This window comes from Ailuropoda melanoleuca, chromosome 6 (genome assembly GCF_002007445.2).
Source record: "Ailuropoda melanoleuca isolate Jingjing chromosome 6, ASM200744v2, whole genome shotgun sequence".
In the NCBI taxonomy this organism is placed as follows: Eukaryota; Metazoa; Chordata; class Mammalia; order Carnivora; family Ursidae; genus Ailuropoda; species Ailuropoda melanoleuca.
In genome coordinates, this window is record NC_048223.1 from 92,189,164 (window position 1) to 92,216,771 (window position 27,608).

Below are 27,608 nucleotides of genomic sequence, written 5' to 3' on the forward strand. Positions count from 1 at the left end.
ACAAGGAACTCCTATAAGTTAGTACAGCAAAGACAAACTGTCAAAATTTTTAACAGACAAGACAGAAACACATTTCAAAAAAAAGATATGAAAATGGTCAGTTAACATGAAAAGATGCTCAACATCATCAGTCTTCAGAGAAGTGCAAAATAAAACCACAATGAGATATCACTACACTCACCCACCAAATACAAGAAAAGGAAAGGGAAAGGGAAAGGGAAAGGGAAAGGAAAGGAAAGGAAATGGAAGGGAAGGAAAGGAAAGGAAAAGAAAAGAAAAGAGAGGAAGGAAGAAAGGAAGGAAGGGAAGAAAGAAAACCTCACAAACTATACGAAATGCCATCAAGGGTCAAGTGTCAAGGCTATGGTGCAACAGGACTGGTGTATGGCCAATGGGAGTGTCAAGTAGTGCAACTACTTTGTCAAACCATTTGTCAGCATCTGTCAAACCCAAGCATAAATATGTTCTATGACCCATCAATTTCACTTCTAGGTTTATATCCTTCAAAATCAAGCGCATATGTACACCAAAAAGCCAGAATTAGAGACAGCCCAAATATTAATCCAGAGCAGAATGGATAAACTGTGGTATAGTCACACAAGGGGGCAAAAGCCAAATTAGTGCTACTTATGGATGATCTCACAGACATAACACTGAATAAAAGAAATCAGACCAGGGGCACCTGGGAGGCTCAGTCGGTTCAGTTTCTGCCTTTGGCTGGGGTCCTGATGCCAGGGTCCTGGGATTGCCCTGCCCTGGGGCTCCCTGCTCAGTGGGGAGTCTGATTCTCCCTCTCCCTCTGATCCTCCCCACTGCTCATGCTCTCACACGTTCGCGCTCTCTCTCTCTCTCAAATGAATTAAAAAATCTTAAAAAAAAAAAAAAGAGGAAGAAATATTAACACCTCGAAAGTAACAAGATTTAATCATGGGTTGGACGTATAGGTAGCAGGTAAAGGATAGCACTTAGAACAAATGCCGTGTTTGTTACCTGGACAATGGGCTGGCTGGTGATAACATTAGGTAGGCAATAAAGAAGGGCGTCAGGGGGCAGGGGGACTGGCTGCTAATAACAATTTTCCTTTTGGATCTGTAGAGTTTAAAGGGCTTTTAGATGAGCTATACAGAGATGTCCAGGAGAGATGGCCTTTAGGGTCTATGTAGGGGAGAGGTCTGGACTGGAGAGCCAGATTCAAGCATCCCAGCAAATGGCACATCCCCAGAGAGAAGAGACTAGCCAGCAAGACCAGGAGAGTGAGCACAATAGGAGATCACTAATGGACACTGTGGGAGAACAATAATAAGAGGCAAGAAGAGGAAGAAGACTCTATGGAAAAGACAGAAAATAATCACAGAAGGAGGAATAGACCAGAAACTAACCAAGAAGACTTTCTAGGAGAAACTGGACATAAGCACCAAAACTAGACAGGATGCTTAATTCACTGAGCATTACCTCAATTAAGGTAACTTAAGTAGTAAAGTATCCATGACATTTGCCACAATAAGATCTCCATTGATTTACCCTCTCTAGCTCAGTGTTTTTCATCTGTCATTGCAGCAGAAACAGGTAATCCAGGAAGTTCTTTCCTGCACTACTTTCTGAGTCTGTAAAGTCTGAGTGGAGGGAGCAACCACATCTCTCAATGCTGCATGTGGTATGACAGCCTCTCAGGATCTGAAGAGTGGAGTCTCTGAAAGAAGTCAAAGGCTGTTAGGGAGGTCTGAGATAGAATTTTCCTGGTGGTAGGTGATTATTTCTTTACCCCAGATCCAACAAGAGATTTGGTTTGAATAATGAAAGGGAAATGGGGAAAATGCAACTTTAATCCATCTGCTGCACAATCTATTCATAATATTAAAGAAGATTATCTGAAGGTGGAATAATCCATTCTTTCTTGGAGACATCCCTGGTTCTAGGCCTGGACCAAGTGGGATCATCGGAAAGAGGTCTCACAGAAACCTGGATTGACTGAATTCTCCTTCAGCATAAAGTGTCCTGCTTCCCTTGAGGAGCAATTACAGGCAGTAGGCTGTATTGATTTCCCATATTCCCTGAAAGATATTTACTGTTACCTACAGGAAAATCAGGACAGGAACATGTTTTAGAACTCTTATGTCTTATGAGGAATTAGCATGACAATTCAAGGGCCAATTCAAATCATGCAACAAAGAATGTCTGCATTTTTGCTACAACCATCAGAAAAATCAGGCAAATTTAGGGGCACCTAGTTGGAGCCCCTAAATTAGTCAGCAGAGCATGTGACTCTTGATCTCAGGGCTGTGAGTTCAAGCCCCAAGTTGGGAGATTACTCTAAAAAAATTAAAATAAGAATAAAGAGGTGCCTGAGTGGCTCAGTAGGTTGAGCGTCTGACTTTTGGTTTCCGCTGGAGTCGTGACCTCAGTGGTGGGATCGAGCCCCAAGTCAGGTTCCATGTGGAGTCTGCTTGAGATTCTTTTCTCCTCTCTCTTCCTCCCCTTCTGCTCCTCTCCGCACTCACATGCACTCTCTCTAAGTAAATAAAATCTTGGGAAAAAAAATAAAAATAAAACATACAAAAGAAAAACCAGACAAATTTGGCTGCAGGATCATAAAACCTGCATATTTCTGCATACCACTTTCTCCTGATACTGATGCGTTCCTGGATATTTTCCCTGAAGCTGATTTTCATCTATTTCCGTATTTCCATTCTAACCTTTGACCCTTAAAAGCCTCAAACAGTCACAGTAAACAAAATAGGGAGAACAATAAACAACTCACCTGAGATCTATTCATTTTCCGTGGAACTAGGAAACATGTAGGGAACTACAAAGGTGGAGCTGGGGGAGAAGAAAGAAAGAATAATCACAAGAGATCTGACCTGCCTTGCACCTCCTGGATTCTCCAGCCTATAAAATTCTACTCACTAGCTGGAAAAAACGTCCTCCTGTAGGAGAACATCTTTTGGTCCTTAACTACCTTGGCAGTAGTTTCTCAGTCTTTTGACAGAAACCCGTTTTAACTTAACTGTACCTGAAAATTCGACTATGGGTTAGGCCACAAATGAACAGGATGACATGGACATTTACCCTCTCTAGCTCAGTGTTTTTCATGTCATTGTAAACAGAAACAGGTAATCCGGGAAGTTCTTTCCTGCACTACTATAAAGTCAGAGAGAAGGGAGAAACCACATCTCTCAATGCTGCATGTGGTATGAGAGCCTTTCAGGATCTGGGAAGAGTGGAGTCTCTGAAACAAGTCAAAGGCTGTTAAGGAGGTCCGAAATAGAATTTTCTTGGTGAATAGGTAGTTATTTCTTTACCCCAGACCATGCTCTCTCAAACCCTCAAATAAAGTGACTTGTCCTTGGCAGGCTTGCCCTTTGGCCTTAGCCCCAGCTCACCTCTCCTGAAACAGATCAGAGCTCGCGTTGTTCAACAGTTTGAAGGGTGGCTTGCAGAACACAAGGATCACATATTGCTACTAGCCGTGCAAATCTAGCGTCTGCTCTTTTTTGGCCTGGTCCTCCTCTGCTCTGCAGCCCTGGTGGGAGGTGGCCATTCAGATTGGCCATCTTCCAGGTGGGATTCTTTACCTTAGGAGAGCTGCTTTGTTCCTAGGAACCAGAACATGAACGTCAGGGCCAAAATCATTTTAGTTGTAACCTATTATAAGGGTCTCAAATTTTGGGAACTCCCTGTGCCCCGGAATCTTGGGCTTGGTCCTTCAAAAAACCCAAACCAGGACCACTGAGGACACACAGGCTGGACAGTTCAGACGAGACCCATAACTAACCATTATGAAGTGTGACCCAAGAAGCCTGAAGAGACACCACGAATGCCAGAAATACAAGTGCCCCACGAGAAAACGTATTCCACATTATACTTGACGGCGATGCCTCCTGTCTCAGTGCTGGGTGGGCTACGCCGCCGGATTTAGGCAGAATCGTTTTTTTAGAGAAGAGCCAGCTGTGGAAGTGCCTCCTAGCGCCGTCTCCCGCGGGCTGCGCGGTGTGAGGGCTCGCTGGCCTGTCTCGGGTCTCCGTTTCCTAATCTGAGAGCAGAACGGTGACGACTCCCTGCATTAATCCCTGAGCGCGCGGCGGCCTCAGAACAGGAGCCGCCTACACCACCGCCGCCTGAGAACCCCCAGGCGCCGGTAGGCGAACAAAGGTCGCCCCGCGATCCGCCCGCCGGGATAGCTCTTGCGGGCTGGGACCTGAGGCCCGGGCTCCGCTCCCAGCCCCGGGGATGCAGCCCTTTCTCCATACGGACCGCACCCCAACCGCGCTCAACCCGCCCCCTCGCCCAGCAGCAAGGCCCTGCGTGGGTGGCGCATGCGCCGAAACGCCCGCCCCCAGGCTCCCGCGCGGCGCAGGCCGCGGACCGGGAGGGGCATTTCCCGTCGGGCTCCGCGGCAGGAGCCCCGCCCCGGAGAGGGCGGTGGGGCCGGAGCTGCGTCGGGGAGAACCGCCAGGGGGCGTGAGGCCGACTTTCAGCTCTCGCAGACTGCCGCGGACGCGAGACGAGAGAATAGACGCAGTGCGAACGTTGAAAAAGAAAACAATCCTGTGCCCGCAGAGCTTCTCCCACCACAGAGGCTGGTGGTGTGGGCAGTAGTAGTAATGATGATAAAATTTGATGGTGCCACCTTCTCAAAATTACTTGCAATATATACAAATTGTAGATAAATAAAAATACACACAAACTAAAAGAAAACGACTAACATACACAGCCCAATCTCCCTCAGATGACTCGGCACAATCTTCTGACATTTCACAAAAACGGCATTTTAAGGGCGTAACTATTATAGCATGTTTTCAGTAAAGAATATAAACATTTTCTCGGTCAGTGTATGTCCCGGCTTTTATTGATAATTTCAAATAGAAAATTTGAAAGACTAATGAGCAGTCATAAACACCTAGAGGCGACAGCTGTTATGTTTTGCCGTGTTTATCTGTCTAAATGTCTAGTCATTTATGATGACACTTCAGCCCTGAATATGTCATCATATATTTTCTTAGATTAAGGACATACTCCTACATGATCACAATAACATTATCACACTTATAAAATTTAACAGTAGTTCCATAAAAACCATCTAATATCAAGTCCATATTCAAATTTCCCCAATTGTTCCAAAATGTCTGTTATAAAGATTTTGTTAAGTTTTTTGAAGCTGTTTTTTAAAAACCAGTATTCAACAAACCCCAAAACAATGAAACCCACATATTAAAGTACATAGTAGTAATGTGAGGAATGTGTAAGTGAAGACAAGATTTACCTAAATAACCGAGTACTAATTTTCCCATTGGAATAACTGTGGTAAGTGGGTTCTCAAAGAGCATTAATCTACCAATAGGATAGAGAAATTTTGTTTTAATTCTGCTTCATATTTTCTGAGCATTTAACAGAATTAAACTACGAATTCAACTGCATGGTGCATCAAACTCAAATTGTATTAAAAATTTAAAAAATTCTGGGACGCCTGGTGGCTCAGTCCGCCTGCCTTCGGCCCAGGTCATGATCCCAGGGTACTGGGATACAGTCCCACATTCTGTTCCTTGCTCAGTGAGGAGCCTGCTTCTCCCTCTGCCTGCCGCTCCACCCGCTTGTGCTCACTGGCGCTCACTCTCTCTCTCACAAATAAATAAAATCTTTTTTTAAAAATCTGTATTTAAAAATAAATAAATAAAAATAAAAATTCTATTCCAAAGTTACCAATTTTCAGGCATGTGTTACAGCACAAGCATGAATACCACTCCTAAGTAAATATGCGGGTTATTTGGTTTAAACGATTTTTATTTTAGCAACACTGAATATTAAAGTAACAGCACAAGTCTGCAAATCATTCACAAAATGAATGTGTCAAAGCACATAAACAGCATTTATAGAAGACTGACACATGATAGAGTTAAATTTTTTGTGGTTAAAGTGAAGGGGATTCTGTATAGTAATAACAAATACTGACCTCAATTTGCTGTTTAAGAGAGTTTTAAAATTCTGATTCCCAACAATTTTTTAAAATATGAAGAGAATCGCATTATTTCAAACTTTGTATATAACATACACGTTTCAAATATTTATTCACATTATTTTAAATTTGCACAATTAAATTCCCATAAAATGTGACAGGCAGTCCTCTGCACGGTTCAGATATGCATGAATTTCAGTCACCATGGTATAGTTAAATAACACCAGTCGCCCAACAACACAATTCAAACTTCAGTTACCACTTTATATTAACTGTCAGTAATCGCATAAAGCACAAACTCAGCTGCTAGCTCTTCGGTCTACAAATCACTACACTAATAATGGCTACACATCAGGATCAGCGACAAGTCACATCTCTTCTTTCAAAGTCTGTTGGTAATCGGTCACCGCAAATCTGTTACTCAATTCACACAGAGATAGCAACAGTTGTAGTTGTGTGGGCTCTTTGTCTCCCACTGGTAAACTGTTTTAGTTACTGAGAATTGCAGAACTCTGAGCACATAAGGATTCTGTCCAGAACTCTGCTGAGAGACGAATAAACCCTATGGCACCTAACAACAGAAGGCTGTGTACCGAGGATGACCCCAGCCACTCCCATGCCCACCTCCCCGCACCTTGCCTGTCAGCCACACACAGACACACACACACACACTGTTAAAATATCAGCCCAAAGAACTCAACCCTGCCAGAATTTACTCTTTGTGCCAGCCAACAGTGAGGATAGGCCGCTGACTTCCCTTAGAGCATTTACTAATTATGAATTCTTCCTGTCCCTTTGAGATGTATATGTATCTCCTACAACTCAGAAGTGTCTCTGTCAAGGACCTGAACGCCATATCCTTGAAAATGAAATGTATTCATCAGGAAGGATAGGGCCTCTGTCTTTCAGTCTCTGTGGGAGGACAGAATTCTAATTTTGATAATTACAGATGTAGCTGACCTAATTGCATTTATACCTTTTATTTTTTAGAGAGAGGGCACTCTTGAGTGGGGAAGGGACAGAAGGAAAGAGAATCTTAACCAGGCTCCATGCACGTGGAGCCCCAGGTGGGGCTTGATCTCAGGATCATGCTCTGAGCCAAAGTCGAGAGTTGGAGGCTTAACTGGCTGAGCCACCCAGGTGCTCCGTGTTTATACTTTTTAATATTTCACTTTTCTGATTCTACTTGAGCCTCTGCTTGCTCCCCACCACATTCTCTTTTTAAAATATCCTATCACCTCTGCAGAATTAGAATGGAGCTCAGCTCTTTCCCCTACTGCCAGTAGTTACTGGATAGAATCTATTTTCACGGCCTTCACTAATGTCCAGCTGTGTTTATCTTTAATACCCTGAAGAAATGAGATGGACTCCCCATTCCAAATTCGGTTTGGATGTCAAAACTAATGGCACTCTGCATGTGCAAAGAGGGTATGAAAAGGTTTATTACTCATATAATGATGCTTTCTACCACTCAAGTCCAAAAATGGCTTGAGAGAGCTGGGGAAAGACCGGTTTAAGGGTTTTTTTGTTTGTTTGTTTTAAGATTTTATTTATTTATCTGACAGAGAGAGACAGCCAGAGAGAGAGGGAACACAAGCAGGGGGAGTAAGAGAGGAAGAAGCAGGCTCCCAGGGGAGGAGCCTGATGCGGGATTCAATCCCATAATGCCAGTATCACGCCCTGAGCCTAAGGCAGATGCCTAACGACTGAGCCACGAAGGTGCCCCTGGCTTAAGGGTTTTATTGTGATTAAGCGGTAGGGCTGGAGCTGGGGCTTGTGTGACTTGAGCTTCCCCCCAGAGTCAAAGAGGGGAGCACCTGGGCTTTCACATCAGCTTGATGTGACACAGGGCAGAGGGAGAAGAAAGAGGGGTGGAGCTTGAAAGCTGTCAGCAATGAAAGGTCAAATACAGAGTCAGACTATTATACAAACTCAAGTGGCATTTTAAAAAAATAGGTAATTAAGGGGGAATTGGCCAATAAAGATGAAATTGCAGGAAGAAAGCAAAAGCTACAATGCTGGAAGTGAAACTCAAGCAGAACATAGAGTTCCAGAAGAAATAGCTAACCAGGGGAGTGTCAACACTGTCACCGATTTAAGAGGCTCTAGGTCTACAGCCAGAGGAACCTGCTGAAGGGGAACTCATGGACATAAATGAGGGAAGCGACAAAAGGGATGAAGTCCCAAGAAGTGATGCTTTCTCTGGGCTTTTTTTTCCCCCCCCCTAGGTCGCTATGTTAGTCTTCTATCTACTCAATATGTTGATGTCCAGAATTTCAGGGGATGTCCAGCAAACTGATTGTGCGTATATGATAATAGTGGGGGGCGCCTGGGTGGCTCAGATGGTTAAGTGTCTGCCTTCGGCTCAGGTCATAATCCCAGGGTCCTGGGATGGAGCTCCGCGTTGGGCTCCCTGCTCGCTGGGAGCCTGCTTCTCCCTCTCCCTCTGCTGTTCCTCCTGCTTGTGCTCTCTTGCTGTCAAATAAATAAAATCTTTAAAAAAAAAATAGTGGGACCAGTGTCCCTTTCCAATTTAGTTCTTAGGAAATTGCTACAGAGCCACAAGTTTGCAGGCCGTTTATTAGTTATTTGTTACATAACAAATAACCCATAATCTGGGGGCTCAAAACAACAAATGTTTATGATCTCACACGACTTCTGAGAGTTGGGAGCACCTCTGTGCAGTTCTGGCTCAGGCTTTCTCTTGAGGTGGCGCTGCAACTCTCAGCCAGGCTGCGGTCACCTGAAGTCTTGGCCAGAGCGGAAGGATCTGCTTCCAGGATGACACACCATGTGGCTATTGGCTGGCGCCCCACTTTCTGGCCAAGAGAGCCTCTCAACATGGCAACTGGCTTCCCTCAGGGCAACCAATTGGGGACAGAGAGGCAGAAGCCACAGTGTCCTTTATGGGGCGCCCGGGTGGCAGAGTCGTTAAGCGTCTGCCTTCGGCTCAGGGCGTGATACCGGCGTTATGGGATCGAGCCCCACGTCAGGCTCCTCTGCTATGAGCCTGCTTCTTCCTCCCACTCCCCCGGCTTGTGTTCCCTCTCTCGCTGGCTGTCTCTATCGCTGTCAAACAAACAAATAAATAAATAAATAAATNAGCCTGCTTCTTCCTCTCCCACTCCCCCGGCTTGTGTTCCCTCTCTCGCTGGCTGTCTCTATCTCTGTCAAACAAACAAACAAATAAACAAATAAATAAATAAATAAATAAATAAAATCTTTAAAAAAAAAACAACAAAAAACGAGAGAACCTTGCCTCAGAAGTGACATGCCCCTTCTGCTGAGTCCTACTGATCACACCGGCAACCCTCACACGATGTGGGAGGGGACTACACAAGGATGTGAATATGGGGGCAGGATCACTGAGGGTGACAAATCACCCAGAAGGAAGAGGACAGTGTAATGATGTCCTCTGTAGAATGCAATCAAGACTGTGTGTGTGTGTGAAGTTCTTCATACCCATGCATATTTCTCTTCTACATGTTCTTCTGCATTTTTTCTTTCATTTTGGAACTCTTCCCTTATATTCTGGTTCTGCTCTCTGCAGTTTAAAAAATGGCTCAGGGGCGCCCGGGGGGTCAGCCAGTTAAGCATCCAACTCTCGATTTCAGCTCAGGTCCTGATCTCAGGGTTATGAGATAGGGCCCTGCCTCAGGCAGTGGGGAGTCTGCTCGAGATTCTCTCTCACTCCCTCTGCCCCTCCCCCCACTCGTACTCTTTCTCTCTAAAAAAAATATTTTTTTAATTTAAATTTTTTTAAAGATTTTTATTTATTTGACAGAGATAGAGACAGCCAGAGAGAGAGGGAACACAAGCAGGGGGAGTGGGAGAGGAAGAAGCAGGCTTCCAGCGGAGGAGCCCAGAACGCCAGGATCATGCCCTGTGCCGAAGGCAGACGCTTAACGACTGAGCCACCCAGGCGCCCCCAAAATAAATATTTTTTTAAAATGGTTAAGATGGTACATTTTCCTATGTGTATTTTTTTTTTAAGATTTTATTTATTTATTTGACAGAGACAGACTGCCAGTGAGAGAGGGTACACAGCAGGGGGAGCGGGAGAGGAAGAAGCAGGCTCCCAGCAGAGGAGCCCGATATGGGGCTCGATCCCACAACTCTGGGATAACGCCCTGAGCCAAAGGCAGACGCTTAACGACTAAACCACCCAGGCGCCCCTCCTATGTGTATTTTACCACCATTAAAAATAAAAGTTATGGGGCATCTGGCTGGCTCAGTTGGTAGTGTATGTGACTCCCAGTCATCTCAGGGTCCTGAGTTCAAGCCCCACATTGGGTGTAGAACCTACATAAAAACAATAATAAAATAAAATTCTCTTTAATTAAAAAAAGGCAAAAAAATTAAGAGAATAAAATGTTTGAAGTTTTTTTAATTGACAGAGATCTCTGGTTTCAAAATTTCCAGAGATATTATCAAGATTTCTTTTTTTTTCTTTTTTTTTTGAGATACTTCATTCCGAATGTATTAAGAATGCGGTCCCAGATTCAGTAAATTCCTCTGGAGAGAAAGGTGAACTACTATTGCTCTGACTGCCCCCCTTGCCCAAAGGTGGAGATTAACACTGAGACCACGTGCAAATACTCTCCCTTCTTACCCTTTCACATTCCTGGTTATTTGTTTAAAAGTTTGTTTAAAAGGGGGTGTCTAGCAAGAATAGGACATTGGGATAAAGCTAAATCCATATTTATTAACTATCATGACCAAAAATACCTATTTCTCTTCTGTGAAATATTCTTTCTTCCCTAATCTCATTCCTTTTCACCATTTTAGACCTGGCAGTGCTGTCCAATAGAAATATAAATGAGATGGGGTCCCTGGGTGGCTCAGCTGGTTGAGCATCTGACTCTTGGTTTTGGCTCAGGTCATGATCTCAGGGTTGTAGGGTGGAGCCTGGCATTGGGGTCTGCCTTTAGCTCAGAATCTGCTTAAGATTCTTTCCCCCTTCTTCTCCTTTCCCCTCTGTTCCTCCCCGCTGGTCACAAACTCTCTTTTTATCTAAATTAAAAAATGTTTTTTAATTAAAAAAACATATAATGAGAGCCATATATGTAATTTTAAATTTTATAGCGGTCACATAAAAAAGGGAACAAGAAACAGGTGAAATTAACTTTAATAACATTTTATTTTTTAAATATTCAAAATATTATTTCAACATGTAATCAATACAAACATTCTCAAGATACTTTACATCTTTTATTGCAAAGAGTTTTATACCTCTAATATTTATTTCACACACTTTCATCACTTTGGATTTTACAAGTCCCTTCTTTTTTTTTTTTTTTAGATTTTATTTATTTATTTGACAGAGACAGACACAGCCAGCGAGAGACAGAACACAGGCGGGGGGGGGAGTGGGAGAGGAAGAAGCAGGCTCCCAGCGGAGGAGCCCGATGTGGGGCTCGATCCCAGAACTCTAGGATCACGCCCCGAGCCAAAGACAGACGCTTAACGACTGAGCCACCCAGGAGCCCCACAAGTCCCTTATTCTTAGCACACTGCTGTCCTACTCCTCCGAGAACCAGTACAGTTTTTACTCTGTGATGCAGGAACACTTTTCCAGTACTCCACTCCTCTTCCACCCTACCATTAATTGGTAGGCATTGTAAACTCTCCAGTAATAAAATCTGAAATGGACAATGCTCTTCCAAATAGATTGCTGGTATGATCATCACAGTGAAGGTGCTGTCAATCAAATATCATAGATGAGGAAATGGAGACAATACAACGAAGCTTTTTTTTGTGTACTAAGTCTTCAATATCTGAAATGTATTTCACACTTAAGAGCATCTCAATTCAGATGCTAAATTTTCACCAGAAATATTTGATCTATATTTAGATTTCATAAAATTTACTATTCTTTAATAAGATTTTATTTATTTATTTGACAGAATGAGAGCACAAGCAGGGCGAGCAGGAGAGGGAGAAGCAGGCTCCTCACTGAGCAGGGAGCCTAATGCTGGGCTGGATCCCAGGACCCCAGGATCACAACCTGAGCCAAAGGCAGATGCCCAACCGAGCTATACAGAAGCCCCTAAAACTGACTATTGAGAAAATATTTATATACCAAATTATTCCAAGCACACGTAAAAGTATCCCAGTAACTGAATTAAATATCTGTATTTATTTTTTTTCCAAATATCTGTATTTAATACAAACTTACATTAAAATTAAAAGGAGGGGTACCTGGGTGGCTCAGTTGGTAAAGCCTCTGACTCGGTTTCGGCTCAGGTCATGATCTCATGGGTTGTGGGACTGAGCCTCACATCACTGGGCTCCGCACTCAGCAGAGAATCTGCTGGAAAGATTCCCTCTGCCCCTCCCCCTGCACGTGCTCTCTCTTTCAAAATAAAAAAAATAAATCTTAAAAAAAATTAAAAGGAAAAATTCAGTTTTTTAGTCACAGCAGCCACAGTTCAAGTGCTCAACAGCCACATGTGGCTTCATATCGGACAGGGCACTTTTAGGCAAACATTCTTTTTAAGGAATTACTTTGTGAGTATCCTAATTTGTGTTTCCACAAGATTTGTATTTATCTCTTCATTATACTTATATCTCATTATGGGCATGAAGGTTTTTATATCTTTTTTTGGAATTAAACTCTGTGATGTTAAAAAAAGATATCACTCTTAGTCATCTTCATATTTCCAGGGCCTGGCACCATTCCTGACCAAAAACAGGGGCTGGGGCCAGTTGTTAACATTTAGTAAACAGATTAGTAGTGTAGTGAATTTAATAGTGGCCTCCCAAGGAGACATGTCCAAGTCTTAATCCCTGGAACCTGTGAAGGTGACCTTATTCGGAATAAGGTTCTTTGCAGGTATAATTAAAGGATCTCAAGATGAGATCATCCTGGATTAGGATGAGCCCTAAATCCAATGACGGGTGTCCTTATAAGACATAAAAAAAGGAGCTGTACAGAGATACATAGAAGAAAAAGCCATGTGAAGATGGTGGCACAGATTGTAGGGCAGCCACAAACCAAGGAACACCAAGGATTGCCAGCAGCCACCAAAAGCTGGGAGAGGGGACTAGAATGGAGCCCCTCTCAGAAACTCCAGAAATAGCCAATTTTACCAACACCTTGATGTCAGACTTCTAGCCTCTAGACCTGTGAGAGAATTTCTGTTTAAAGCCACCACATTTGTGGCAATTTGTACAGCAGCCTTAGGAAAAAAGTCATCTGTATCACTGCCACAGATCACAACATGGCAGGAGGCAGAATGTCTCAGAGGAGTGACTGAGCAGGTAAAGCCCCTCCCTGGATTTTATTAATAACCGAAGAGGGTTCTTGTGACTGGAATATAGATAATATGCTATGAGACTCTGAACATGATTTCAGAAAAGGAGCAGGGAGATATTATACTCTTGTAACAGAACTAAAGGTTTTTGATAGCCCGATGCAACATTTTACCTCATGATTTAACACCAAAAGAACTCCATCAAATTAAATCTGGTAACCAAACAAGGATACACTACTATTAATATTGTCCCCAAATTTTCATCAGTGCAATAATTCAAGAAATAAAAGTAGATTATCTATTAAAATGAGTTAAGTTTTAAAAACAAATTGAAGACCAAACGAAGAAAAAAAATACTGAAATACTAGCAAGATATTTGAACTATTTAAGTAAATTATCTGTAAACTTTCCTGTTCGCCAATAATATGACAAAATAAAATTAAATCCTATTCTTATTGCAATAAATATATAAGTATCAACGTATAACTTTACTGAGAGAAGCATGACATTTATAAGGATAAACTCGAAATGGTGCGGAGAGATACAAAACAAAACTTGTTAAACGGGGTAAGGTAAGGACAGGGTGGGGCATCTGAGCACTGGACAGTCTACCCAGGTCCACTGTCAGGACAACTGACACAGGCCACCGGGGGCGGAACCACTTCACCTTTCCAGTCCATGGATCATGGGGGTTTCCTTTGAAGCAGTGATGCCAAGGAACAGAATAGGCAATACCACACAGACGAGCAATTTTATGATTAACAGAATCATCAGAAAAAGCAACAGGTTTCCAATATCCAGAGACTGTCCTGAGAAAGCTTCCCACCCCTTGCTTCACCACCTTCTTCTGTCACACAGATCCCTCAAAAACCATTACTGCCAAACCCATCTACAAGCTATGTGCCTTTAAGCTGCTTATCTATTTGCCTCTGTTTCCTCATTTATAAAACAATGGTGGTGATATTACTATTACACAGACCATAAGGAAGGCATTCATAGAATATATTTCAATTGCTGTTACTGCAACCTGATTCCTAAGGGATTTAACCTCCATTCTGAGCTAACATAAAAGGCGTGAGGTTTCAGTTAGGGTTCATTTTATCTGCAAATGGATATCCAATCGTTCCAGCACTAAAGTCTTAAAGGCTATCCTTTTGCCATTGAATTTCTGCAAGTCTGTCAAAAATCAATTGGCCATCTTTGTGTCAATTTCTGGACACTTCTGTTCTACTAATTATCAATCCCTTCACCAATACCATACTATCTTAATTCTTATAGCTTCATAGTAAATCTTAAAATTGGGTAGTATGATTCTTCAAACTTTATTCTTTTTCTTAACAGTTCAGGCAGGTGCCTCACCAGGCTGGCTCAGTTGGTGGAATGTGTGACTTGATCTCAGGGTCATCAGTTCCAGCCCCATGCTTACTTAAAATAGTTTTGGCTATTCAGTTCTTTTTTTCATTATATACTATTTCTCTTTATCTCTGGTAATTTTCATTGTTCAGAAGTCTACTTTGTCTGATATTAATATAATCACTTCAGATTTTTTTTACTATTCTATGTTATATCTTTTTCTATCCCTTTATCTTTAAAACTACCTATATAGACTATGGGGCGCTTGGATGGCTCAGTCGGTTAAATGTTTTCCTTCGGCTCAGGTCATGATTCCAGTGTCCTGGGATCGAGCTCCTCGTCGGGCTCCCTGCTCATAAAGGAGTCTGCTTCTCCCTCTTTCTCTGCCCCCACCTCCAACTCATTCTCTCTCTCTAAAATAAATGAATAAAATCTTAAAAAAAAAAAAAAACTACCTATACTGACTTTCTTATAAACACTGAATCTTTTTTAAATCCATTCTGACAATTTCGGTTGTTTAATTGGTTTGTTTATACCATTTATATTTCCTGCCAAAAAGAATTAACACTGCAGGCCTGAACCTGCTAACCTTATCAGGGCCTGCTTGCAAGGCTGGCCCTCAGCTGGCATCTGAGAACTTGCCCGGTAAACAGTTGCCTACACTCATATAAAACTTGCCCTAAATGATAAGAGTGGCTCTCTTCACCTAAACTGACAAACAACATGTATGCTGAACACGTGCCTTCCTTCTGAACATCTGGAATTTCAGTGACTGCCGCATACAACACAGACTCCTGAGGAAGGTCCCGAATCCCTAGCCTCCTGTGAGTTTCCCTCATAGACCACACTTCACAAAAGTTGTTGCAACTTGCTGGGGAAATTCAGTACATCCCGTGTGACTCCACTAAGAGGACTCTGGGAAGCTCAGGTCTGGTTTCTTCTAAATATCACCCCATGAGCCTTTTTCCCTCTGCTGATTCTGCCTTGCATCCTTATAATGTAATAAGTCTTACTCACAAGGACGACTATATCCTGAGTCATATGAATCTTTCTGTGAAAAATAACTCATTTTAACTTAGTAATAGAAATTTTAGTTAAATGTTTTACTTTAGCAAAACACACCTAAAATGAACTAACGAGTAGCTTAGTGGGTTAAGTGTCTGCCTATGACTCATGTCATGATCCTGGGGTCCTGGGACTGAGCCCCACACATGGGGCTCCCTGCTCAGTGGGGAGCCTGCTTCTCCCTCTCCCTCTGCCTCCCCTACCCAGCTTGTGCTCAATCTCTCTCATAATTAAGTAAAATCTTTAAAATAAATAAAATAAAATAACAGTAAAAGGAAGCTTTAAATTGAGGCTTCACAATTTCATATAATCACAAAGACCAAAAACCTACAGTATTATGTTTCAATTTACAGATTGAATGTTGTAAAATCTTAATTTACCTTAAGGATTATAAATGAAGAAAAACAGATTAGAGGGGCACCTGGCTGGCTCTGTCATAAAAGCATGTGATTCTTGATCCTGGGGTTGTGAGTTTGAGCCACATGTTGGGTGTATAGATTACTTAAATAAAAATAAAACTTGAAAAAAACCAAAAAGATTAGTATGAAAAGGGGCTCCTGGGTGGCTCAGTTGACTGAGGTCGGACTCTTGGTTTCCATTCGGGTCATGATGTCCGGGTCGTGGGATGGAGCCCCGAATCAGGCTCTGCACTCAGTATGAAGATTCTCTCCCTCTCCCTGTGCCTCTGCTTCTCCCCTGCTTCCGTGCACTCTCTCTCAAATAAATAAATAAAATCTTAAAAAAAAAAAAAAGATTAGGATGAAAAAAATCAAAATTAAAAAAAACTGAATCTAATACCTTTAATTGAATTTTTCAAAAGCACGTCTCTCAAATGTGTTTAGAGAAACATGGTATTTTTATATATTTTTATTTCATATAACAAATCCTTTCAATATATATATTTAACTGCTGAGGTACACTAGTACAGTATCAATTGAAATAAGCTCAAAATGCAAGAGACATTTTGAGGCATTACAAAATACTGAAAAGGAAATTTTTTAAAAATACTGATTTCACAAGTTCTTGATGCAAATTGGTTGCACAGCTTCCACTTCTGTAATAACAGCTGCTCATTGTTCCTGGCCTCCCTGCATAAGGTTAGACTGAAGTCAGTGGAGTTTTCCTATAAAACAAGCTCTATCAGTTTGAGCTGTTCTGACTAATACTATCTATGTCACTGCCCTTCAACACAAATCTGCTTCAATTCTGTGGGACTTAAATACTTTAATATATGTTTTCCACGGTTTCTGTCTTTTTTTTTTTTTTAAGGCCATTTGATATAATCTTCTGATTAGAGTTAAACAAAAAACGAAATGAACACCTGATGCCCCATCTTCAATGTTGGAAGTTCTGCACATCTCCGCAGACAGCACCAGGGTGAGTTGGGCCTCCACAGCCTTCAGAACCAGGCATCAGAGAAGGGACTCTGGACAGGAGAGCATCAAACTAGTTTGGGTGCAATCTTTTGTGGCTGAAAACAAAGCAAAAACTAAATAATTCTGCATTTGATATATGTAACAGGAATACGTAATAAACATTATTTTCCCCATTTATAGACGAGGAAGGTAAGGATGAATGAAATTATATAAATGAGATTTAATCCCAAGACTCTTGATTCTAAAGCTCGTACAGATATGCCCATCCCACCTACAAGTGCTACCTAATATTACAAAGAGTCTACAATTGAATGGAATCAAAATGGCACTCAGAGCACATACCTCAGTAGGACTTCTAACCAAAAACTATAGAAATGACAAAAGCTATTTTTTTTAAAAGATTTATTTATTTATTCGACAGAGATAGAGACAGCCAGCGAGAGAGGGAACACAAGCAGGGGGAGTGGGAGAGGAAGAAGCAGGCTCAGAGCAGAGGAGCCCGATGTGGGACTCGATCCCATAACGCCAGGATCACGCCCTGAGCTGAAGGCAGACGCTTAACTGCTGTGCCACCCAGGCGCCCCAACAAAAGCTATTTTAAAAACATAAATGGGGGGCACCTGGGTGGCACAGCGGTTAAGCGTCTGCCTTCGGCTCAGGGCGTGATCCCGGCGTTATGGGATCAAGCCCCACATCAGGCTCCTCTGCTATGAGCCTGCTTCCTCCCCCACTCTCCCTGCTTGTGTTCCCTCTCTCGCTGGCTGTTTCTATCTCTGTCAAATAAATAAATAAAATCTTTTTTAAAAAAATAAAAATAAAAACATAAATGGGTATCATTGCTGGAAACTGAGAAGTGTCACCCCCAGTGGACATGAAATTTCAAGGGATTCAAAGATGGAATGACCACAGAGTTGGATCCACAGTTGAGAACCTGCAGAAGAGGACAGCTTGGACAGATGCAAGAAGCTCAGAGACAGCCTGAGCACTGGGGCTCCCTCCTCCTCGGGCCCAGACGGCAGGAAAGCAGCTATGGGTGCACTCCCAGACTGACATGGTTAGTATGACCAGTGAGGCAGAGAAGTGCCCTTGGTGTCTGGCAGCAGCTAAGATACCTTGGGAATGCCACATCACTACTGTCTCCTGGTGCCCAGACCACACCACACGCCATCCTGTTGCCAGTATAGGGCATAGGTATAGGGTATAGGCAAACAGTATTTAGAGTCATGCCAGCAGGAACTCTCACATGACATCTGAGCATTACCCAACTGGAAGGACAAAAAATAATACCAAAGGAAACTAAGCCAATACACCAAACAGGAGATTTTGAAAGACGTGTCTAACATATTCAGAGAAATATGAGAGGGCGCCTGGGTGGCTCAGTCGTTAGGTATCTGCCTTTTGCTCGGGACATGGTCCCAGAGTCCTGGGATAGAGCACCGCATCAGGGAGCCTGCTTCTTCCTCTCCCACTCCCCCTGCTTGTGTTCCCTCTCTCGCTGGCTGTCTCTCTCTCTCTGTCAGATAAATAAATAAAATCTTTAAAAAAAAAAAAGGGAGATATATGAGAGACTAAGGCACCTGTAAAAGAGTATCTTTTATGCAAAACAGCAGTTTTGTTAATTCTTACATTAAAAATAGTGTCAAAAAATAGTGTCAAAATCTGAAAGAAATGCTAACAATATTAAGGAAATATCAGAATAAACAAAAACTTGTACAGTGAAATGGTGAGCTGGAAGATGCAATCGATGACTTCAAATGCAGTGCAAAAGAAAAGAGGAAGTGTAAGCTTTAGTTATAAGGGACGAAACTGTCAATTCTAATAGCTAACTGCTGAATGCTCTAGAAGGTGAGAAAAGAATTAATTTGGGGTAATACTCCAAGAACAATAAGTTCTCCAAATTGCAGAAAAATAGAAGTCCTAAAAAAGGATATATTCAGATGCCTTGAACATGTTGGGAATATAAATGCTTGTCAAGTTAAGGCAAGGATGCCTTAAATGTCATGACAAAATTTGGTAATTAGATTACTAGGAACTTCTCTGTGATATTCTTAGTTATAATTGTTAATTATAACAAAAACTCTTACACTTAACCAATACTGGCTTACTTGTTTGCAGTAGGAGGTATAGTTACAGAGCATAACTAATGATGGAAGTTGAATTTCACCTTGATGATCAAACCTAGTTTTTAACCCACTGTCTATGGCTTTAATAATTGTTATGATAACAGAACCAATAAAATAATTCTTCTTAATGCCTTGTGGTCATAAGCAACCACCTGCTTTCTTCTTTTTTTAAAGGTTTTATTTATTTATTTGAGAGCATGTGAGCAGGGGGAGGGGCAGAGCGAGAGAGAGAGAGAGAGAGAGAGAGAGAGGGAGAATCTTAAGCAGACTCCCCTCTCTGGACAGAGCCTAACATGGGGCTCAATCTCACAACCCTGAGATAATGATATGAGCCAAAAGCATGAGTCAGATACTCAATCAACTGAATCACCGAGGCACCCCCTCAACTGCTTTATTCTTATAACAATGTTTGCTTAAAATAAAAATGAGTGGGGCACCTGGGTGGCTCAGTCGGTTAAGCATCTGCCTTCGGCTGGGGTCATGATCCCAGGACCCTGAGATCAAGCCCTGGGTCAGGCTCAGCAGGGTCAGGCTCCCTGCTCAGCCGGGAGTCTGCTTCCCCCTTTCCTTCTGCCCCTCCCCCTGTTCGTTCTCTCTCTCTCTTTCACACTCTCTCAAATAAATTAAATCTTTTAAAAAATAAAAATAAATAAAAATGAGCAAAGAACAATCAAGTTCATTTCTCAAAAAAAAAAAAAATTCTCCCCCAAATGAAAAGAACATCAGAAGCTGTGTGATGACTTCAGACTAATATATAGATAACTGAAAGGGGAGGTGAGGAAAGCAAAACAAAATATTTGAAGAAATGCTAGCCTACAACTTTAACTGTAAATCTGCAATTCCAAGAAGCTCAATGCACCGCACACAAATGAGACAAAGAAAACTATACCAAAGAACATCATAATCAAATAATTGCTCAAAACAAGTGATTAAAAAAAAAAAACAAAAAAACCTCAAGTCAGTAAAAACAGACAATAAATAACATATATAAGGATGACATAAGATTTCTCACTGGAAACAATGCAAGAAAAAGGACAGTGGAATGACTGCTTTAAAGTACTGAAAGACAAAAACTCTAAATGTAGAGATAGAAAAAATAACTTTCAAAAATGAAGGCAAAGCTTCCAATCCAGGACAAGATAGAGTAGATACACTTCATATTCCTCCACTAAGTACAACTAAACATCCTTAACATTATATAAAGAAGCAAGACTGAAAGGCAGAGAAAAAATGGCAGATCAAGAAGGGATCTTGGGACTCAAGAAATGACATAATGTCGGGGTCCCTGGGTTTTCTTTTTGCCTTGTATATTCCAGACTATGTGTTAGAAAAGCCAGTAATCTGGGGTGCCTGGGTGGCTTAGTGGGTTAAGTGTCTGCCTTGGGCTCAGGTCATGATCCTGGAATCCTGGAATTGAGCCCCATAACAGGCTCCCTGCTCAGCAGGGAGCCCGCTTCTCTCTCCCCCTGCTCCTTCTCTTCATCTCTCTCTCACTTTCTCTCAAGTACATACATAAAACCTTAAAAAAAAAAAAAAAAAAGAATAGCCAGCAATCTGAAAATGTGAATGAATGCAGATTTTTAAAAGCCTAAGTATAGCATGCTTTTCCAGCCAAAGGACAGGAAAGGGGCAGCCTTACAAGAAAGAAAACTCTTAGATAATAAACATCTTGCTCCAGCCAAACTCCACAGAAAAAAAGTGTGACACTTAAGCATATCAGCAAAGGCCTAAGAGAAAGCCCAGACTTACACTCTCTTTTAGGCTGAGACATGGCACAGCTTACCCTCCTACCAAGGTGCTGTCATTGAAGGTCCAGTGGGAAACCTGACAGCCACCACAATCCACTAGAGTAAAACATCCCTTCCATTCCCGATCTCCAGACTGTCAACAGAAGCCAGTTGGAGAACTTGGACTTCCACCCTATTGGGCAGTAATGAGATAGCACCTTCCTTTCCCTTGCCAATGTGGTGTCAGAGAAGAACTCCTAAAAACAGAAGGTTTAGGGGATGCCTGCGTGGCTCGGTCAGTTGAGCGTAGTAGGACTCTTGATTTTGGCTCAGGCCATGATCTCAGGGTCCTGGCATTGAGCCCTGCAATGGGCTGTGCGCTCAGCAGGGAATCTACTTGAAGATTATCTCTCCCTCTCTCTGCCCCTCCCCCTGCTCTCTATCTCTCTCTAAAATAAATAAATCTGGAGGCCTGGGTGGCTCAGTCAGTTAAGCGTCTGCCTTAGGCTCAGGTCATGATCCCAGGGTCCTGGGATCAAGTCCTGCATGGGGTTCCCTGCTCGGCAAGGAGTCTGCTTCTCCCTATACCCCACCACCCTGCTTGTGCTCTCTCTCATGCTCTCTCTCACTCTTTCTCTCTCTCAAGTAAATAAATAAAAACTTGGATAAAAATAAAAATAAAAAATAAATAAATCTTGAAAAACAAACAAAAAAACAAACAGAAGATTTAGTAAGAGCCAGGGCCTCAAAAAATTGCTCAAAATGTCCAGGATCCAATTCTAAAGAAATGTAATATAAAGAGCCATGAAAATAGCCACTTGAATGAGAAAAGAAAACCAATATCAACCCCATTATCTGCAATATCTAACAGGAATTTTAAAACAGCCATCACAAAAATGCTTCAGTGAGTAATTAGCAACATGTCTGAAACAACTGAACAAATACAGCTCAGCAAAGGAACGGATTTAAAGAACCAAACAGAAATTCTAGAACCAAGAAATATAATTACCAAAATAAAAAACTCACTAGATGGGCCCAAAAGCAGAATGAAGTGGGGGGGGGGGGAATAGCAGGGTATCAGTGAACTTGAATACAAATAATGGAAATTATCCAATCTGAATGACAGAGAAAATAGAGCAGCAAAAAAAAAAAAAAAAAAAAAAAAAAAAAAAAAAAAAAAAAAAAAAAAAACTGAACCTCAGGAACCTGTGAGACTATAATAAAAGATATAATATTCATGTCATGGGAGCCCCAAAAGGGAAGGAGAAAGTGTGTGGGGCTGGAAAGTATCTGAAGAAATAATGACTGAAAATATTCCAATTTTTGGGATGACTGGGTGACTCAGTCGGTTAAGCATCTGCCTTTGGCTCAGGTCATGATCCCAGGGTCCCGCAATCATGTCCAGCATCAGGTTCCTTGCTCAGTGGGGAGCCTGCTTCTCCCTTTGCCTGCCACTACCCCTGCTTATGTTCTCTAACAAATAAATAAAATCTTAAAAAAAGAAAGAAAATATTCCAATTTTGGGAGAATGACCTCAAAGGGCAATATGGAAAAACTATAAAGAACTCTATTCACATAAATTTGAGAACTTAGATGAGAAATGTACCAATTCCTCAAAAAGCTACTACCACAGCTCACCCAACATAAAACAGATAATTTAAGCAACCCTATAATATTAAACAAATTGAATTTATAATTTAAAAATGCCCCTTGATGGGGCACCTGGGTGGCTCAGTCGTTAAGTGTCTGCCTTCGGCTCAGGTCATGATCCCAGGGTCCTGCAATCCTGTCCGGCATCGGCTTCCTTGCTCAGTGGGAAGCCTGCTTATTCCTCTCTCACTCCCCCTGCTTGTGGTCCCCTCTCTCGCTGCCTCTCTCTCTGTCAAATAAATAAATAAAATCTTTAAAAATAAAAATGCCACTTGAGGGGCACCTGGATGGCTCAGTTGGTTGACTCAATTTCAGGCCAGGTCATGACCTCAGGGTCCTGGGATCGAGCCTTGTGTCAGGCTCTGCGTCTGCTTATCCCTCTTCCTTTGCTCCTTCCCCTGCCCGTCCTCGCTACCTCTAAAATAAATAAATAAAATCTTCTTAAAAAAAAAAAATGCCCCTCAAAATCTCCTGACTCAATGATTTCACTGTAAAGTTATACCAAATATTTAAAGAAAAAATAAAACCAACTTTAAACAATCTCTTTCAGAAAATGCAAGGAAACACTTCCCCAACTCATTTAGAGGTCAGTGTTACACCCTGATACCAAGCCCAAGAACATGAAAAAAGAAAACTAGACTAATATCCCTCATAAATATAGATGCTAAATCCTTCACAAAATATCACCAAATAGAACTCAATAGTATAGAAAAATAATTATACACCATGACCAAGTAGTTTGGGATAGGCAAGGCTGATCCATGGGAAATTCAATGTAATAACAGCATATTAACAGGCTAAAGAAGAAATATTATATGATTCTATGAATCAACAAGGAAAAAAATATATATATATTAAAACATTTTATTTATTTATTTGACACAGAGAGAGGCAGCAAGAGAGGGAACACAAGCAGGGGCAGTGGGAGAGGGAGAAGCAGGCTTCCCGCTGAGCAGGGAGCCCAATGCGGGTCTCGAACCCAGAACGTTGGGATCGTGACCTGTGCCGGAAGCAGACACTTAACGACTGAGCCACCCAGGCGCCCCAAGTGGACTCTTTTCTCTGTTCCACTGATGTATCTTGAGTATCTTTTCATCAATACTTAATNTTTTTTTAAAGATTTTATTTATTTATTCGACAGAGATAGAGACAGCCAGTGAGAGAGGGAACACAGCAGGGGGAGTGGGAGAGGAAGGAGCAGGCTCCTAGCGGAGGAGCCTGATGTGGGGCTCGATCCCATAATGCCGGGATCACGCCCTGAGCCGAAGGCAAAGGCTCAACCGCTATGCCACCCAGGCGCCCCNGGACTCTTTTCTCTGTTCCACTGATGTATCTTGAGTATCTTTTCATCAATACTTAATTATCTTCCTTGCAACTTTATGCTAATTTCCAAACTTCTGAGGCATGAGTTCAACTTTATTCATCTTTTTCATAATTGTTTGACTATTGTTCCTTTGCCTTTCCATATACATTTTAGAATGTCTGTATCTTATAAAAAATATTGCTGGGATTTTGATAGGAAATATGTTAAACCTATATATCATTTTGGGAGAGAATTGACATTTATCCGTACTATGTTGAGTCTTCCAATCTGAATACAATACGTCTGTTCATTTACTTAAATCTTCTTGGATTTCTTGCATAAGTATTTTGTAGTTTTTAGCATAAAAAATAAGTCCTGCCTATGTTTTGTTACATTTGTTAGATACCTAAGTATTTTAATTTTGCCGACCTATCATAAATGGTATTATATTTTTAATTTAAATTTCCACACATTTGGGGGCACCTTGGTGGCTCAGTTGGTTAAGCATCTGTCTCCAGCTTAGGTCATGATCCCAGGGTCCTAGGATCAAGTCCCACATTGGGCTCCCTGCTCGCCTGCTTCTCTCACTTCCTCTGCTCTTCCCTCTGTTTGTACTCTCTCTGTCAAATAAAGTTTTTTAAAAAATTTATTTCCAGAGATAGAATAAGGAACTGTCAAAACTCAACAGAAAGGAAACAACTCAGTTTTTTAAAATGGGAAAAATACTTGTCTAGATACTTAAAAAGGGATATAAGGATGACAAATAAGCTCATGAAAAGATAATTAACATTATTTGCCATTAGTGACATGCAAATTAAAGTCATAATAAAACATGGCCATATACTCCATTAGAATGGCCAAAATAAATATTTTACGTTTTTTAAAATTGACAATATGAGGTACTGGTATAGATGTAAAGCAACTGGAACTCTCCTGCATTGCTAACGGGAATGCAAAATGGTACAGACACTCTGGAAAAGTTTGGTAATTACTTACAAAGTTAAATATTTACTCCCTCTATATATAATCTAGCAATTCCACTGGCTTTAGGGAGGTAAACTGGAACAACTGTTTTACCAAGTATCTTTATGTGGTGAAGTTAAATGTGGGCAAATCCTATAACCCAGGAATTCCACTGTAGGTATAGTCTAAAGTAAGTCTGGTACGTTTGACCTGGAATATAGGTGAGGTTTGGTGGGATGAAGTCTGGAGCTGACAACCAGAAAGAATTCCTCTTTTTTTTTTTTTTTAAGATTTTTTATTTATTTATTTAACAGAGATAGAGATAGCCAGCAAGAGAGGGAACACAAGCAGGGGGAGTGGGAGAGGAAGAAGCAGGCTCATAGCAGAGGAGCCTGACGTGGGGCTCGATACCATAACGCAGGGATCACGCCCTGAGCAGAAGGCAAGACGCTTAGACTGAGCCACCCAGGCGCCCCTCAGAAAGAATTCTTGATAAGGGAAGTTGTAAAAGGATCTTCATATGCTAAAGAAGATACAGGAAACCAGAGACCTCGCTATTGTCAAACCAAGATTGTTTTTCTCTCTAGCACTGTTAGGAGCTTCCTGGAGGAACATTATGCTCTGCCAGTGTCAATCGGCTGCAGGTTATATGCGCATTTAATTTTATCTACTGTCTTTGTTTCCCACACCCTGGGTGCCCTAAAAGACACATGCTGGTTCAAAGCACCACTGTTTATAATATCCCAAACTGGAAACAACCTATATGTCCTTAACAGAATAGTGGAGAAGTAAGTTGTTGCATGCTTATTGAATGGAATACTATAAAACAGCAAAAAATATTATAGCTTTACGCTTGGTCTTAGAATAATCCTGTGAAGACAACAGACAAGGCTAATTAACAAAAGAAAGGCACTGAAGAAAACAGAGTATGAAAACAATTTACATATAGAATCCAAAGACATGCAAAACTAACGTGGGGAAACAAAGGCAGAAGAAAAACTATTAAATTTCTTTACTACCTACATCCTACTGAGAAGTCCTTGAAACAGGCAGAGTGACATTCCTCTAAGGACTCAACTGCCTCAATGTTAATACTTTGCTAAGGCCAAAGGCAATCTTAGCCTGACACCCCTTCCCCCCAGGATCCTTTAAGTCTACTTTAACGTATAAAGGTTCCTTTGGAAACTTCCGTTATCTCTAAATCCTCCAATGTATGTGTTTGTAATCATCCCTCAAGCATACGGCCCACTGATATACATCTGAAGGGTCTCATGACAGGTTTTATAGAGGGTAATAAATGACCTTTTCGCAAAAATAGCTAGCCCCTTCAAGGTCCTGGAAACCTTGCTTCCAAAATTCCTTAGAGACTTATGCTATCCCTAACCCCCTCCCAACTTGAAAGTATATAATGGGCCAGGCCTCATGACCCCATTGCAGCTCTTTCTGCCCATAGATCCTGTCCCGTGCTTTAATAAAACCACCTTTTGCACCAAAGACGTTTCAAGAATTCTTTCTTGGCCGTCGGCTTCAAGTCCTAACGTCTTTCAAAACTATTCAATACATTTTTCCCCCCTGGGATACAATTTAAATTCTAATGAAAAACAAGTAATTTATGAGTATAAAATTCAAAACAGGAATGGGGGGGTTAATGATTGAGACTATACCAAGGGTTATAAATTAGGGTAGAGTTCTACTAAGATTTCTGGTAGATATACAGATTTTTAGGTTATGTAGTATTCTTTTCACCTTCAAGACATGTTTTACAATATAACCCTTATATGTCACATTTCTTATTTTTAAAATAAAAAAACTGCACACGAAAATTTTGATCATACAGAAAATATATGAGAGCTTGAGACAAAGCTCTGGACCCATTCCCACACCTCTGAATTTAGGCTCATTCCAGTTGTCAAAAAGGAACCAGTGCAAAATGTAGTCAAGGGTATGACTAGAAAAAGGGAAAGAAAAACAATTGGCTGACTCTGCACAGGCAGCAGCAAAGTATGACCAAGAGGCAAAGGAAATCAATGAGGAAATATTTCTGACTGAAGTGTTCAAATTCACTGAAGCAGATATAAAGGAAGACCACAGAGAAGAGATGCAGATAGAAGAGGAAAAAGTAAAATTTCTGGAGAAGAAAAGTTCAAAGGTTCGAAAATATTTCCTCAGGGAGGCAGGAAATGGGGCTATACAGAGGAGAAAGAGTTTTTGAGTAATAAAGCCTTGTGCAAGTTTGTGACTTTTGAAATATGTGAATGTACTGCATTTAACTACTTAAAAGCCTTTTTCCCCCCCGCCACGTCTCACTACCCTTAAAGGTGTCCCTGCAGGCTGGCACAGACGTCTCAGACCTGCAGGTCCTTGGATGCCCACCGTCTAGGACTCCCCCGACATCCTTGGCCCAAGGAAGGCATTCCTCAAACTCGGTCCCTCTGGATCCTCTTGCCTCCATCTCCCCAGATAGACTAGCGATTTCTCCACTGGAGCCAAGAATCTAGGCTACCTCTACAACGAATCCCCCCTCCCCCACCAACATACACTCCAGATATCAGTCCCGCTGTCCCCACACCCAAGGGCCCAGTTCTCGGTCGGTCCCAGCTGCGCGGCCCTCAGCCTCGGACCCGCCGCCCGTCCCGCCCCTCACCTCGGGCTCCGAGCCTCCACGCTCCCGCTCTTCGCATCCGGCATCTCGATCATCCCTCTGAGCACCTAGAGGAGGGTGGAACGCGGGAAACTTGGCAGTTGTAGCTGAGGCAGTTGAGGCTTGTTTGCCATCACCATGGAAACCCCTGGCTGCGCGCCCTGGGCGGGGCCTCCGAGGGGCGGGGTCTGGCGCGCGGAA

The 27,608-nt window shown here is 41.9% G+C and overlaps 1 long non-coding RNA gene across 4 annotated transcripts in view; it reads right to left on the reverse strand.

The window, feature by feature from the left end:
- Positions 1 to 27,587, reverse strand: part of LOC109488366 — a 46,043-nt gene extending 18,456 nt beyond the window's left edge. The window contains exons 1-5 of one of the 4 annotated variants that reach the window (XR_004626197.1): positions 27,411 to 27,583; positions 16,946 to 17,095; positions 3,381 to 3,593; positions 2,759 to 2,817; positions 783 to 2,524 (exon numbers count right to left, since the gene is read on the reverse strand). This is a non-coding gene — a long non-coding RNA (uncharacterized LOC109488366). Of the gene's footprint in view, positions 1 to 782; positions 2,525 to 2,758; positions 2,818 to 3,380; positions 3,594 to 16,295; positions 16,360 to 16,945; positions 17,096 to 27,410 lie in introns of those variants that run through there. The other 3 variants (XR_004626196.1, XR_004626198.1, XR_002142268.2) reach the window with 3 other exon arrangements.
- Between the last annotated feature and the right edge of the window lie 21 nt (positions 27,588 to 27,608).